At 38.8% G+C, this 16,976-nt stretch overlaps 1 protein-coding gene across 1 annotated transcript in view; it reads right to left on the reverse strand.

The window, feature by feature from the left end:
• LOC148362391 (guanine nucleotide-binding protein G(o) subunit alpha) overlaps window positions 1–16,976 on the reverse strand; it is a 119,420-nt gene that overhangs the window by 62,608 nt on the left and 39,836 nt on the right. The gene's annotated exons all lie outside the window — the stretch shown is intronic.

Consider the following 16,976-nt stretch of genomic DNA (forward strand, 5'->3'; position numbering starts at 1 on the left):
TCACTACACATATGTATTATTTACAAAAGTATCAAGATTCAATCAGTCCCTCGGCTTTTAGCCAATGTTTTTAGATAGATAGATAGATAGATAGATAGATAGATACTTTATTCATCCCCGAAGGGAAATTCACTTTTCCAGCAGCATCCCTAAGCTGAGAACAATCGAAAATAACTGAGAACAATCGAAAATAACACGGGAGCTGCTGGAGTGGCTGCCATTCGTGACGGCGCCGGAGAAACGATTCAATTTGAATCATGTACAAACAAACAAACAATTGAATCATGTACAAGAAACGATTCAATCTGAATCATGTACAAACAAACAAACAATTGAATCATGTACAACAAACAAACAAAATATTTATGTTTCAATAAGTGGAGTGTTAATAAAATGGGGGGAAAATAATTTCTGATACTGATATAACCAGGTAAAACTAATTTTAAGTTACCTGTCCAAATGAATGTTGTGCCATCTCACCTTTCCCCCTCTCTCTGCTCGCTCCTGAAACTTTATCAAATAGTCCAAAATTTTACCTCATCATGTTGCCCTCAATCCATTTGACTTTGACATGGTTGATATGAATACTTCACCTTCCTGAAAATTCACTCACTGGAAATAAATGTTACACCGTTCAGGGACTTGGGGATCACTCTTAAATTAAATTACACAAAACACCAGTTTTAACAATCACATAGAAATTGGTCATGAATAGTAAAAAAGTCCAGGTACTACAAAGTTGCATTGTAATAACATAAAATCTGCTTAAAAATACAGCAAAGATTATTGACTAATGACAGCAAGAGGAAAAAGTGAAAGAGATAGAGTCATGCTGATAGATATCTGCTAACCTTCAATTAGCAACGGTTGTCAGCAGGGCATTGATTGGCTTTTAAATGCCACAATAGCATCATAAACACAAACACAGCAAAGGCCACACACTCAGATGTCAAGATGATGACTTGATGGACCATATTGGTGTCCTACGTTCCTTCTTTTTCTTCTTCAAAAATTGTCACTTAGAGCACTGCGTGTTCAGAGAGCTTCCATCAATGCTGGAAGGGGCGATAATTTCAATGCTTCTCAGGGGCGTATTCGAGCACATACCAAATGTACGCCGCCAGGTTTACGTCTATTAATCTGGCTCAGAACAGTCAGTCCTCGGGGCTTTTTACAAAGCGATTCATCATAACCAAAGTTGGGTATAAGTTGGGTTTTATCTGACAACATTGCCTACGCCGTACTTTCCAAATGATCCCGGCGCTTTAACAGTTTTAATGTGACATCGTGTGAAAATGCTGAGCTTCTCATATAGAAATGGTAGGTTAAAATTTTACTAGTTTTATTTTAGTGATAGAGAGTTAGAGAAATAGATAGACGGTAAATATTCTGCATTTATATAGCACTTTTCAAGTCATTGAAAATATCCTAAAGAGCTTCACAATGTGGTTGGTTGGTTGATTGGTAGGTAAGTAGACAGACGTTTTGCTAGCTTTCCTTTACTAAAAAGCAAACTGAAAATCATGTGCAGGGACAAAGATGGCCACCCACAAACATACTCACACATGCACCACCCGATGTATTCTGCCAAATGCACGGTGTCTAAATAAGAGGTCATAATCAAATATAGATTAGTGTGTCCTTTATAATTTACATCAACGGGCCACAGCAGAAACACAAAACACACACAGACAGAACAAACCAAAGTGCCGCCTTCTTGCTCTTTAAATACTGTATGTGACAGTGAGTACAAGAAAATGTCAAAACCACTAGGAAGGAAAAATAGAACACAAAAATGGAAAGGGGAACAGAAGCAAACAAAAAAAAGCGAGACACAGGAACTAAAGCCTTGCACTTCTATGATCTAGTGGCACTGGATGTTTTAGGACACTCACCAAGCACTGCCTTGTAAATATGTTTACCTGTTTATCCTGACATCCTTTTTATCTTACTTTTAGGTCTTTATTACGTGCTTTTCCTGGAGTGCCAAGTCTAATCTTGTAAACAAGAATAATTGTGCAGGTTGGTCCCTTCAATTTCCACATTGTCATCAGATGGCAATAATAACCCGCTCAAATAAACATGACTTGACTTCAAACTGTTCATTTTTGCATTTTGTCATTTAATTTCTCATTTATCTATTTATGTGTTTATTTTGTCACATATTTTCCTGTGTATTTTGTCATGTATATTTTTATTTATTTCTAATTATTTTTCATGTATTTGACATTTGTTTCCCAATACAAAACATCATCTGAAGTTAAAAAGTGGTAGTGTCCCAAACCCACAATGTGATATACCAGCAAGATTATTTCTAAATTATAATTTGCCAGTACAGGAGTAATTAAAAAAAACGTATTAAGTACAATACAGTACTTTTATTTGTTAAACAAATGCTTAAGTCTGTAACTAAGGGCGGCAGTGGCTCAGGAGGTAGAGAGCTTGTCTTGGGATCAAGAGATCGCAGTTCGAATCCCGGCTCCTCCGTGTTACATGTCGAAGTGTCCTTGGGTAAGACACTGAACCACTAATACCCCCAATAAGCAGGTTAGCGCCTTGAATGGCTGCACGGGCGCTATTGGAAAATGTGAAGCACACTGTAAAGCGCTTTGGGAAGTCTTGACTTGAAAAGTGCTATATAAATGCAGATAATTTCATTTAATTTCATTCTTTGGTTTCGATTTGTACTAGTTGTAGGTTTGTAAGTGTAAAGGGAATAATCTAAATTAAAAAAAAACAAAAAACAGTATATGTCCAGTACTACTTATATGATTCTTGTATAGTAAGTACAGTGATATTTGAGACGTTGGCATGCATTGCACTGGATCAGGCTTTTCATCTAACTTTTCCACTATTGCAGTGGGTAATGACTCAGTTAAATTATTATTTATAACATATCAATAAAAATGCAGTTGTTTTGTGTGGTAAAAACATTTATTGTTACACAAAATAAATTATCGAATAGTTCCATCGTAACACAATGTACGTCTACAACAAGCTGTGGCTGACAAAACAGGTCATTTTGAAATTTCTCACATTCCTTTCTGAGATACATGAGTAAAGATAGCTAGCTTTTTGTCTCATTTTTTTAGCCTGTCATTTGTTGTACTTTAATGATATAAAAGATCTACCGTGCACAGGCATTGAGGTTAAGGCTCAAACTCTGTGTGTGTGTGTGCAATAGTACAGCAAGTGGACTAATGCTTGGTGAGTGTGACAACAAAGCAACTATCCATCTTCATATTTACAGTTGAGTTAGCGTGCAGTTGTGACAGGTAGCTCGGTAGCTATGACAGCATTATAGTTAACACAGAGCGATTGTCTGAGCTACCTTTAAAGGAGGGAAAATTAAAACCTCAGCAGTTTATAACGAAAATCTTTGGAAGGCCTGGGATCTTGTGTAAATCACACACAACTACAGGTCTTGCTTTGTTCAAAGCTACTCACAAAGGGTCAACCTAAGTTATCTTTTTGTCAGAGAACGATTATTGTTGGCAATATGATAAATATTCATTAGAAACCTTGAACTTCAACCATAATTAATAAATTAACAGATTAAAGGGTTTGTAAAAAGACTTAAGTTTGTGTGTTTTGTGTGCATTATTCGCTACCGTAGCAGAAACCACACAAATCATCCTGTAACTACATTAGTGTCTATTTTAAGAGACATAATTAACAAGACGACTACATTTTCCCTTGCTACAACCGGAGACTACACACAGATCAAATTTGGAAAGGCCAGAATGAGTGTTAAAGGATTTACAGGATATTATTTGCAACACTGACATCGATGAGCTCTCTGATAAAGTTAATGAGATCAAATGTGAACTTTTTTTATGAAAAAAAAAATAATTATTCTCTTCTGTTATCGGAATCAAGAATCATTATTTGTGGCAGAAACTGTAACGGTGAAGTAGTAAGTGAGTAGTGCAAAATTTAACTGGAATCAACTCCAACTAGGCCTGGGACTGGACACCTGCAAAAAAATATAAAAGCCTTGAATAAACCTATTTTCAATTTAAAAGGAAAAAAGGTTTTCATCCCTTAAAGTTAGTCATAAAATATTTGAAATGTTTTTTTGAAGCTTTCGGAAACGTTCAGTATGTTTTTGCCGTATTTGTCATACATAAAACCACATAATGACAAAAAATATTAAGTATTCCCCTCTATCTTTTTCCATTTTCAACATTTTTGAGGCCAGTGCTAAAGAGCCACATGTGTCTCTAGAGCTGCATGTTGCTGACTCCCAAACTAGGCCATAAGTCAACAACCGACCCATGTTGGCATAAGGTAGATAAAGGCATCATTTATTTGTATCAATGTTGCGCTTGTAAACCATATGTTCACCTTGTCTTAGTTTTTAGCACACAGTAGAGAGAAAAATTCAAAATGTCAAAGTCCTTTCTCAAGACAGAAACATGCATGGATTAGCAATATGTTAGGGCGCCTGAGGACTTTATCAGCTATTGTATCCAGTGTTCCCTGAGCTCTGCCTCCCGACTCAATCATTTTATCTTGGTTGTGCCAGAGGGAAATGATTTTATATGAGTCTCTCAAGAGATTAAAGTCTGCATTTAGTCACTCAGCACCCAGGTGCTGGATCCCTGTGGTATCTCAGGGAAAAAAAAACCTAAGAACAAAATACCACCTGATCCATGCTTGCTTTTTTGATGTGCCAATTCAAAAGGGGGGGGGGGTCAACATTTTAAATCAGTTAGTATAAATAAATAAATATGGGTTGTAAAGAGATATATGTCTTAAAAATAACGGTTCTTGGGTTAAAATGACAGATGAGACAGTGTAGAACAGGGGGTTTCCAACCTTTATCAAGCTTAGAGCTACTTTTTGATACTAATTAGCACAAAAGGCACCCAGTTTGATATACATTTCTAAGATAACAACTTATCACGTTATTACTATGGAGTTACTTTGCTATTACCAGGTCAATCATTGGAAGTACGGTTATATAGACTCAGTCGACCACCAACAAATATTTTGTGCTATTTTCAAGACATGTCCACGGGCATCTCAGCTGTCCTTAAGGGGAACCCAGGTGCCCGTAGGCACCACATTGGACACTCGTGGAGTAAAGTCTATTGGTTTGAGTATTTTGCTGTAATTAGGCTTTAAATTAATTCAGGTATGTGGATTGGTACATTAGTATTCTTTCGTTGCAAGCCACATTCACATAAAGATGAAATGCTCATAAAACATACAAGTGGGATCATGTCTTCATTTTTAATCTTGCACTTATATAATCGTTTTTCAGAGGCAATATAGATGGATGTGACAGTTACGTAAAGGCATATTGAATCAGATTTTGTATGCACGCCAGGCAACAAGATGCTGTTCTGACATGAGCATGTGCATGCATGAATTCTCCCTACGTCAATGACCTACCAACCTGGCACCAGCCAGATTGATAATCGTGCTTCATTCTAGGGAGTTCTCCACAAAAATCAAATCTCAGGCCGTTCTATTGTGATTTGGTCTAAGGATAAAACATTTTGCAAATTTATTTGAGCTAATTGAACCATGCGACGTGTGCATGCCTATCAAAACTGTTTCCATCCACATATCTTAGGGCAAGAAAGCTGTTTCGACCGGCGTACGTTAGGGGTTCCACGTCGATCTAAATAATTGTTCTGTAATTTTCAAAAAACTAATATTTTGCAACATCGAAGCAAATGTTATTGATTCACAGTGGATGATTTTGTGTCCCTCCTCCTTGGCCCCACATGGTTTTGTCACAGCAAGTAATCCGCCTCCTAACAAACTGTTTTCTGCAGAAGCAAAATGATGCCATTGAAGCAGTTAAAGCAGCTTGAAGGACTGATCAATTTATCCCAGCATATTTCCTTCTGTACTGGCAAGAGGTATCATGTGCCACAAATACATACCCTGCCCATAGATGATAGATGATTGCCACTTGGTCATTTTAATTAGCTCGCGTTCTGAAAAATGTGAGCACCCATGGTCAAAATGAAAGGCCCTTCTGATACATTTTGGGCAATTTTTATCCTCTAACACCATCGTGTAAAGAGGCCCTTAGTGTGTTGCCTTGTGTGTTTACGCAAAACAAGAAGATGGATGGTTGAGAAGGGGTTGTTCCAAAGAGATAAGTGACTAAAAAGCTAAAAGGTACAATTTGGTCAACAGACCAAAGGCACCAAGCACAAGCATACAGGTACAGTTGACGTAAACTGAGACAAGACCATACCAAGATTTGAGGATAAATTATAAGAGAAGTTAGCATTTGGGTAGTGTTCTCCTTCCTAACCACTACTAGTTTTTTGGACATGATGTTTTAAAAACGACCGTTTCTGGGGAAGGCAGGTGGCAGCACAGTGGGTAGCGTGTCCGCGGCACAGTTCTAAGGTCATGGGTTCAAATCCAGCTACCAGCCTTCCTGCGCGGAGTTTGCATGTTCTCCGCGTGCTTGCATGGGTTTCATTCGGGCACTCTGGTTTCCTCATACATTGTGTGAATTGTCTGTCCCTGTGTGCCCTGCAACTACGTGGCAGTTCAGGGTGTCCACTGCCCACCGCCCGAAGACAGCTGAGATGAGCTCCAGCTCCCCTGCGACCCTACTGAGGATAATTGGTGAGGATAATGGATGGATGGATGGATGTTTGAGAAGATTTTAAGTTGCAATCAGAAAGTGCCGATATCAGACTTCTTTTAAGGTATCATGACTTCGAAAGGAATCACAAGGAAGTACCACTACGGAGACTCAAATCAAAGGGACCAACCTGCACAATTATTCTTTTAATTTTTTTGAGCAGCCTTACACAAGGTTTTTTGGGCGTGGTGGTTACTCTTGGCAACAAGATGGTGACCAATCATGTCAGCTCCCTCAAGGTGAGCCTTGTGTTATGTTGAATTAATACAAACTTTTTGACCTAAAAAAGGAAAAAGGTGCACATTTAAGGATGGTTCATGTATTTTAGTCTATTATTAGAACTCTTTTTCTCAAACATGGCACGGCATCTGGGTGGTTAGCATGCAGCCCCACGGTGTGGAGGTCCAGTGTTAAGGTCCAGCTACCAGCCTCCCTGTGTATAGTTTGCATGTTCTCCCGCTGCCTGCGTGGGTCCAGGTGCTCCGGTTTCCTCCCACATTCTAAAAAAATGCATTTCAGGTTAATTGGTCAGTCCAATTTGTCTCTTGGTGTGAATGAGCGACTGAATTGTCTGTCTCTGTGTGCACTCGGACTGGCTGGCAACCAGTTCAGAGAGTTTTCTGCCCGCCGCCCAACTTGGATGGGATCCAGCACCCCCATGGTGAGGATTAGTGGTGCAGGTAATGGTAAATAGATATATTTTTTTGAACAGATTAAGGATTTTTTGTTACTGGTTAAGAAAACCCTTAACCGCCTGGATCATTGGGGCGCCACTTCCTGTGGTGCGTCTGGAGCACGTACAACCCAGCAGCGCCCAATTGTTTTCAGAACAATTTTCTTTAGGGGTTTCTCCCCCCCCCCTACATGAAACTTATATTCCTGATTTCCAGGGTTATCAGAAGCAAGATATGCCTCTTGATTTGACTCATATACAGCACCTTCATCATTGTCGTCAATGTTTTTCGGTGTTAAGCATCATTAAGCTATTCAGAAATGAGTCAGACCTCAGCGTGTACGAGCAGCGGCCTATGGCAATACTAATCTCATCTAGCTGCACCACTTATCCTCAGTAGGGTCGCGGGGGTGCTGGAGCCCATCTCAGCAATCATCGGGCAGTGGGCAGGGGACACCCTGAACTGGTTGCCAGCCAATCGCAGGGCACACAGGGACAGACAACTCGCTCATTCACACCTCGGGACAATTTGGACTGGCCAATCCACCTGAAATGCATGTCTTTGGAATGTGGGAGGAAACCGGAGAGCCTGGAGGAAACCCAAGCAAGCACGGGGAGAACATACAAACTCCGCACAGTAAGTCTGGTAGCTGGATTTGAACCCACACAGGGGGTTCCCAACACCTTAGAACTGTGGCGCACACGCGCTAACCACTGCGCCGCCGTGCTGCCGGCAATAGATAGATAGATAGATAGATAGATACTTTGTTCATCCCCGAAGGGAAATTCACATTTCCAGCAGCATCCCTGAGCTGAGAACAATCGAGAACAATCGAAAATAACACGGGAGCTGCTGGAGTGGCTGCCATTCGTGACGGCGCCGGAAGAAAAGATTCAATTTGAATCATGTACAAACAAACAAACAATTGAATCATGTACAAACAAACAAACAAACAAAATATTCAATACTAATATTTAATCCTAAATCACTCGAAAAACGATCTTTTTCTTGAAATTTTGAGGAATCACATTGGTCAATGAGCATTGCATCACTCGTGGCTTTCATATTGCCAGACAGACTTTTTTGTTGAAAAATGCCCTTTACGATTTTAACAGATTAAAGTCTCAAAGGCTCTTTGTAATTGTGGTGTTTCGGGGAAAAAAAAGTAAATTCATGTAAATACACTGATAACTCAACAAATTTGTTCCATTAAAATACATAAATAACTCAATAAAAAGGTTATCTTTGTATATGCAGTATATTATTCCTACTTTGAGCAAATTAATTTGACTCAGATGGTTATGGAGCAGATTCACCAAGAAAATCAAGGGAATCCTTAAAAAAAAATAGAGTTTTTTTATTAAAATAAATTCCCCACTTATGTTTGCGAACAGCATTTCCACTCGAAAGAAGACCGATAGTTATGCGGATGTGTGCTTTTCTTTTGTAACCCAGTAGGAGGTGCTAAATAATACACAATCCCCCTTTAAAAGATTAGTAAATTGATGGATGGAAGGATAGATGGATGTCTAGATGGGATGGAAAGAGGTGCAAAATTGCGATGATTATTACAACAAAGCACAACAAATTCTCAGGAGATATAGAATTCGAACCGAGAGGTTTGCAGGTTTGATTCCCGGCTCCTCCAAGTTAAGTGTTGAAGTATTCTTGGGCAAGACACTGAGCCCCTAATGCCTAATCAGTTTGTGTGTGTAAATGTGTTAATGGGTGAGTGTAAAGCACTTTGAGAGGTCTTCTGTGACTTGAAAATCGATATATAAATGCAGACCATTTACCAAAACACACTGGTGGGAAGTTCAATGAGTGATAATCAGAAAAAGATACGTGTTATCTAACTTTTCTCTTAAGTGAGAAGTTTCTCAGCTGCAACAGGTTTTCTCATTTGTCAATTTTGGGTGATGATAGAACCTCTTGATAATTACTGAAACTTCCAGACATTGAACTTTACACAGAAAGTCTGTGAATCTCTGTTAAAAGAAGGCAATACTCGGAACACCAGTACGGATGTGAAAGGGCCTTGGGACAAAAGGGAGCACAAAGCATCACGGTCTAGCTCTAAGCTGCAGCTTGGCAGTTCCGTGTGCCAGTCATATGACGTCTGCGGCAGCAGTCGAGTGGGAAGTAAACAAAACAGTAACATTGTGTGTGTGTGTGTGTGTGTGGTTTTAGCGAAAGCTTCAAAAGGTTTAACGGTAAACTGCGCAGCACGAACTATGCATGATTTCATTTTGTTAGTTCCCCCAAAACCTTCAAGAGTCTTTTTGATGTTACAGACTTCACAGACTAACTCATTCACACCCACCCACACACAGCTGACTGTTTTGATTAGAAAAAGTGGAGATTAACAGTCAATTCAGGTGCAAAGGATTGTTATCAAAATCTAAAATATTGAGTTAATTAAAAATAATAATAATAGTAATCTAAGTGCGCTGGGAAAGGTCACGAGTAATAGAACAGGGTGTCCCAAAATCATTTATACACATATTAATAGACAATTACAACTCAATGATGTACTCTTTGTAATAGAATTTAACCGAGTAATGTCAGCCAAATTTGACTCTGAAGAAAGCATGATCATTCTAAAATGCTACGGGAGTATAAACACACTAGTGGTAGGCAATACAGTACCTGAAATTTTTCATATCAATCCGATACAAGTAAATACAGGACAGTATCGATCGTTAATGATCCGATACGTTTTGCTTGGAAATCTGATCATTGAATAATTGAACCGATCCCACCTTCAGATAGTTTATCATTGAGATAAAATCTGGCCAAAATGTGTCTATTTTCTACTCACAGACTACAATTCAAACTTTTATCAGTTTAAAAAATAAATATAAACATTTCTATTACAACCTTTTCAAAGCAAAAAACAAGAGTCAAACCAAAACCAGCAACTATGTAATCAAAATACAAATATAACAAAGTCGACATGAGAACTATAATCACTCCATTGCAAAATATTTTGAAAAAGAAGGTCAAAGTGCAAATAGTGTAAATATATACAAATAAAATACTTCAATGACAACAACCTTTTTAGAACAAAGGTCAAGATAGTCAAACCAAAAATGAAGCAACGTAACATAAAAAATAAAAATATTGTATGACAATGTCAACCATGCAAGCAAAATACAGTATTTTTCAGACCAAAAAGAGCACCCAGAAACTGCTAAAATGTGTATAAATTTTTGGGACGCCCTCTATTTTCTATCCAATAGCTCGAGGGCTTTTAAAGAATTCCAGTGCTTTGCATATATCAATAATTATTGAACAATGTGATTGTGCCGTGTACAGTTGGGTGCAGTCATCAATTTAATTTTTTTCTTTCGGTCATATCAATCAAAGTGGAATTAGACATGCAACACTAAATGTAGAAATATCCATAGCGACCTGAAAAGGGCTCACCGATGACATTACATCAGGCGACTAGTAAGAATGAAACCAAGAGTTAAATGTCTTCGCTGTATATCTGTGAAAAAACGTGGTAGACCAATGAGTCATTAGGCTGCCATCACGCAGTCTTACTCCCCTTAACCACTGTCTAAATGTCATAGATAGGTTTCCAAGAAAATTCACAGTGTCAAGCATTCATCCTATTTCTAAACTGTTTTTCCAAAACAGGTCAGTGGAAACTGGAATCTGTCCCAGTGTGTTCTGATGCCAGGTTATCTCAGCGCCGAGCAGAAACACACCAATGTATTCGTATCCGACATCACAAAAAGCAGAAACAACAAACAGATACAGTGTCACATCCAGAGATCCACGTGTGAGAGTACAGCCATAGGTTTGTCCTTGTCCTTGGACACTGTATCCCGAATGCCCCCAATATGCAGGGAGGCGTCTTGTAATGCTGACTCTGCTAATGTTGTGTGTGTGTGTGAATGGGTAAAGTTTGAAGAGCATTGTGAAATGCTTTGGAGATCCTCAGTGACAGTTTAATGTATAAATGTATTCGTTTTACGATATTACCATTTGTAAAACTAACAATCAACCCGATTAATTTTCTAAAACAAAACTATGCAAAACATGGGTTAATGTAGAGGCCAGTTTTCTCTATTTTTGCCAGTATCTGTACTAGATAAACCATATAACCACTTCTCTGTTGCTTACTTGTTATGTGGCATGTGATATGGGTAAACCCAGACACATGATGGTATCTTTCTTAAATTCTTTCCTTGAACTGTCATCGCTAATACACTTACCAAGCAAATTCTTTAGTTCTCAGGTTTAGGACCACAGTTCGTTCTGTTGCTAGGATACAGCTCATTTTTGCTCACATCTATGATTCTGACGTTCTCCGGTTTACTATATTTAACCAGGTCTCACTGTGTATACCCTTAACCCACAAAACTTCACAAAACTGCTTCAATATTTCATATCAAATCCAAGGAGAAGTTTCAAGGAGAAATATCATGAAAGCATCTCTTTGAAGAGGCAGGAATATATTTTCATAAAAGAAAAAAAAAATTCAAAGCCAGAACAAAAAAGGGATGTTCAAACCAAGAATTAAGGGCATATAAGAAATACAATGAATGAGGCAACAAGAAGTGAGGAAGTACAGGTAAGAGCTGAAGTTCTGGGTGCTTTAAACAGTGGTGAGGAAAGAGGAAGGGACAGAGAGTAGGCTCAAAATAACACGAGGAGAGAGAGAGATAAAAAATTCCCACTACTCTGTAATGTGCTGCACAATTTTAAAAATCCATCAATTTTCTGTACAAACCATTTTCAGAGAAGTGGTTGGCAAAATAGAGCAGCTATATTTGGATAGGGTAAACTCCCCGAATCACTGAGATCTTGTGAGTGTGAATGCAAAGAAAAAACGGGTTCTAAAATAACATGTCAGAACAATTTAGGGGTCCTCAATCTTTATGAATGTGAGAACTATTACTTGGTTATAGATGTAAAAGGGACACCCCTTTAAAAACGTCACTCAATGGTAATTAAGTGCACACAAAACACATCATTAGAATAAAGAAAATGACTGCTTCTTAGAAGACATTTTTAAAACTGAAGAATAAATTACCAAGCACATCCCAAACCATGATGCTTTACAATTTACAGTGTATGTTAATCCTTCTTTGACTTCCCATCACAGCTCACCACAACGACTCATGTTTCTAACTTTGAAAATGTTGTGGCCCAGTTTTTATATGAAAAACGTTGAGCAGTCCTGCCATTTGGCTAGACTTTCCTCACGGCAAAATGACTCAACTCAACGGGGGTTATTTGTAAAGTAATTTAAAAATGTTGCTGCACCCAAAGTGCTCTACAAGTAATGACTTTTTTATTTAAAAAAATACATTTTAGACATTTTAGAAATGAACTTGTTTGTTTGCAAATACCTGTATTGACTGCCTTCTAGTGGCCATTTAATGATCATTGCCTGTCCTTTAAATGACTGTAGTATTTCATCATCTTTTTACTCAAAAACTATGACTGTTGTGGGTTTTAAAAGGTATGTCTTCAAAATATCGGTCATATTTTACAGAGGGAAGGTTAGTTGTACTGTGTGCAGGGTTTGTACACCTTTTTCATGACCAAATTCAGGCATATTTTAAAGATGTTCAAAGCCAAGTTTCTAATTTTTCCAGTAGTCAAGTCAAGTCAAGTCGTTTTTATTTGTATAGCCCTTAATCACAAAGAGTCTCAAAGGGCTTCACAGGTTATTACACAGACTATTTTTTCAGACTATTATTACACCATCCCCTGATCTGGAACCAACATGAGGGCAAGGAAAAACTCAAAAATCTCAACATGAGGAAAATGAAGGAACCTTTAGAAGGGACCGCACATGTGGCATCCCCCTTTCAGGATTACCAGACAGCAAAGGGTGTTGCAATCACCAATAATACAGAGATATTGTCCATGAAAAGTATAGGTAATTCATATGTTATAGAGTAGAAGTGTGTTTTAAGCTTAGATTTAAAATATTCCACTGAGGTTGCAGATCGGATCTCAGGGGGAAGAGCATTCCACAGCACCGGTACCATTAAGAGACAAAATCTGGTTTGAATCGTGTATTTGGCAGAGCCAAAAATATATCATATGATTTTTAGATATTGAGTAAATCACGAATATATTGGTTTTTGAGACAAATCTCACTCCAGATAGGTGTTGCGTTAAAATCACAGTAATATGTAGCTCAAATTTACAGTTGCAGGAAGTTCTAGCCCATTACAATTTACCATTGGAAAATTCTACCTTAATTTTTTACACGGCCCATAATAAATGACCATAATTGATGCATAATCCTTGCACTAATACACATTTCAAAGTGCTCTATTCAGGTGTAGTAAGAACCTGCCCTTTTGGACGCGACCTGTAGAAGGTGATGATGCTTTATAGGACAATGCCGTACAAACTAATACCAGCTGCAGTTAATTATGAGGGCAAGAAAAAAGGCAAAGGCAAAGTGAAGCCACCGGAGAGAAGTCTTGCACCCTTTAACGATATTTGTTGAGAAACATGGCAACAATTTCAAGCAAATTCAAGTTCTCACTTAAAATCAAAGGTTTTAAGGATTTTAAGCACCAGTACGATCCCTGTGTTAAATATGGTTTTGGTATTCAATATGTGTATCAATGATTAGTATTAAGATATTGTTATCGGTCTAAAAACCTATTTCAACTATCGCAGCGAAAGGCATTGCAGTACTCTAGCTGCGATGGAATAGTGCAGTTGAGAAAGGAATTTCTTAAATTGGAAAAATCTGACAAAAGACCCTTAAATAGGGCAGATTTCACAAATTAAAATATGAGGATGCATTGTATTGGATAGAGGAAACAAAAACTCCCCAAAGTACAGTTAAAATTTCAAAGCTCAAAGGCCAAACTTGGAGACATACTTCTCGTCTTCAAACAAGTGGCCAGTGTCTGTAATAATATAAATACAAACTTTTTATTCGAGTAAAATCAATACATTCAATACTGCAATTAAAAACGAAAAACATTCAATAAACTCAAACATTGAAAGACAAAACAGCTGGGGTTAGACTAAACCAGATAGCTTTGTTTCCATGCTCTGGTTGCTTCATTCTTTAATGAGCAGAGGGAAAATTGTAATCACAAGGGCGTTGTTCACACACCCACAGTGTGCAACAGCAAGACACAGAGGTGCAGCAATCTTCACAAGAGGAAACGAAGAATCTACCTGCCTCCATCTCATGCCTCTCATCTTTTTCTTCCTTTATTTTCTCAAGCACTGTTTAACTCATCCATTCTTTCTATTCTGACTTTGTTCATCTTCATGCTGGGCCTTTCTTCCTGAGTCCGTTGAGACTCAGCGTGTTTTTGTGGTGTCATCTTCTGCATGCCTGCATGCATAAACGTCCAGCTGCGTTCCCTTCATGCTTATTCAGTCCACGCAAGTTTTCATTTGCACTGTTTATAAAAAGTAACGTATTTTCTGCAGTATAACGCCGACCGTATTATAAAGCGCTCCCCCACGAAATACTGTTTTCCTTTCAACCATAGCTCTTCAGACATTAAAGAGCTTTACAGTCTATTTCAAGCTTACTTTGATTGTCTAAGTGTGCACGAGGTGTGTGTTTGTCACAATGCCCTTGGACACAGGCTTGCGGAATGTGACACGGCACAGCAAAACATCAGGTTGCCACAGCAACAAGCCAAGGCCCGTCAAGGAGGACGTTAGAACAGGCAGATTTCAAAATGTATTTTCATAACTGAGTATAGACTTATCACTGTTATAGGGATTGGAGTGCAGTGGTACTTCTTTATATGAGCACTATAAACACGGGAATTTCGATATACAAGTTTGATTTTTTTGCAAAAATCGGCCTCACTATACGAAAGAAAATCCAGGTCACGAAAACAAAGAAAATAAAAAAAAGAAAAAAGTAGCAAAAAACACACACAAAAATGTTTGGACCATGGCCAACCCAATTGCCCAAACACCGAAATAAGTTAAGCACCTAGGGCACCCAAGTTGGTCATGCTTTCGTCCCTCCAGATGAAACGGGACACAAGAAAGCGGCCATGTCACTCGGGTCAGAGTGACACAACACACCCTTCTGTTCAACAGCAGAGCCCGACAGCTTTCACTGGTTTACCCCTGCCACATCATACAGGTGCCTTGCCCATCCCTTAGAAGACGTCCAAACATCCCACTATCCTTTTACAACACCTCTCCACTCATTCCTATCACCGACAAGAGCTCTAGCTTCCACTATATTTAGACCTTCTTCCTGCAGTGCACTCATAACACCATCCATCCACGTCAATCACAGCCTTCCTCTTGGTCTATTTCCATTTACTTCTGCTCTGTAGATCTTCTTCAACATTCGCTCCTCATCCGTCCCTCTCCATGTGTCCAAACCAACCGAGTACTCTCTTATCCACATTCATGTGCAAACTACCAGAGGCAAAAATATAAAAATTGTTCTGTACATTTTTTCGATGAGCAAGACAAGATTTGGCTTTTTTTATTCTATTTTCCCCGTGTCAAAATTGTCATATGCTGTATGCAATCCGATATTATAAAAAAATATGTATATAATTATAAAACTTACTAACTGACAGATATTCTACCTCCGTAACTCTGCCGTGTACCACCCCCTCTTTCACAGAACGTGCACACATTCTTTACAATGCTTATATCCATCCATTATCTGCACCGCTTATCCCCAGTAGGGTCGCGGGGATGCTGGAGCCCATCCAGGCTATTTTCGGGCAGTGGGTAGGGGACACCCTGAACTGGTTGCCAGCCAATCCCAGGGCACATAGAGACAGACAACTCACTCGCTCATTCACACCTAGGGACAATTTGGACGGGCCAATCCACCTAACATGCATGTCTTTGGAATGTGGGAGGAAACCGGAGTGCCCGGAGGAAACCCACGCAAGCACGGGGAGAACATGCAAACTCCACACAGGAGGTTCGATCTCATGACCTCAGAACTGTGGTGCCCACAATGCTTATAATAAACTCATATTTTATCTTGTGACTATAATTTCATTGATCTTATAACTGTATCTAAATGTTTAATTGATATTTGAATGGGCTATAGTGATTAGGAAAATGTGCTTTATAGCTGTTCACTTGGATGCTTTTGGCAGGATGGGAGCAGACAAATTTGTTTTTAAATATTTCATATCGGGAATATTCTCACGAAACACGAGCAATTCGAGGTACGAGGATGATCCTGGAAGAAATCAAGCTCGTAGGAAGAGGTACGACTATATTCCGACACCATAAATGGTTGATCAGGGCGAGGTGTCCAAATCTTGACGCATAATTCTAGAATGAGCCAATGCTTTTCTGAATAAGTGGGTTTATGCTATGCCAACCAGCAAGGAACCTTTGCCTTGGTACTGTCCATTCAGTCCATGAATTGTTCTTTCTTATCAGATGGTAATGAGTTTTTAGCAGCGGCAGTAGTGTGCACTCAACAGTAAGTACTGCTTTTCCTCACTAAATGGGACATGGATTGATTTAAAAAGAGTTAGCAATTACAGTTACTATTCTTTTTTTAAAAACAATTGTGGTTAGAACAATTCTTTGGGGAGGCCAGTATGAATACAAAGACTACTTTGTGCTTCAGTTATCACTGGATCACTGGATTTTGAGCTGAATTGTCTTTATTGTTATTAATATCAACATATCGTGCATTGTTCCTAGCACCGGACAGCACACAGCAA

The sequence above is a fragment of the Urocampus carinirostris genome, chromosome 7 (genome assembly GCF_059441175.1).
Source record: "Urocampus carinirostris isolate Australia breed hairy pipefish chromosome 7, RoL_Ucar_1.0, whole genome shotgun sequence".
NCBI lineage: Eukaryota > Metazoa > Chordata > Actinopteri > Syngnathiformes > Syngnathidae > Urocampus > Urocampus carinirostris.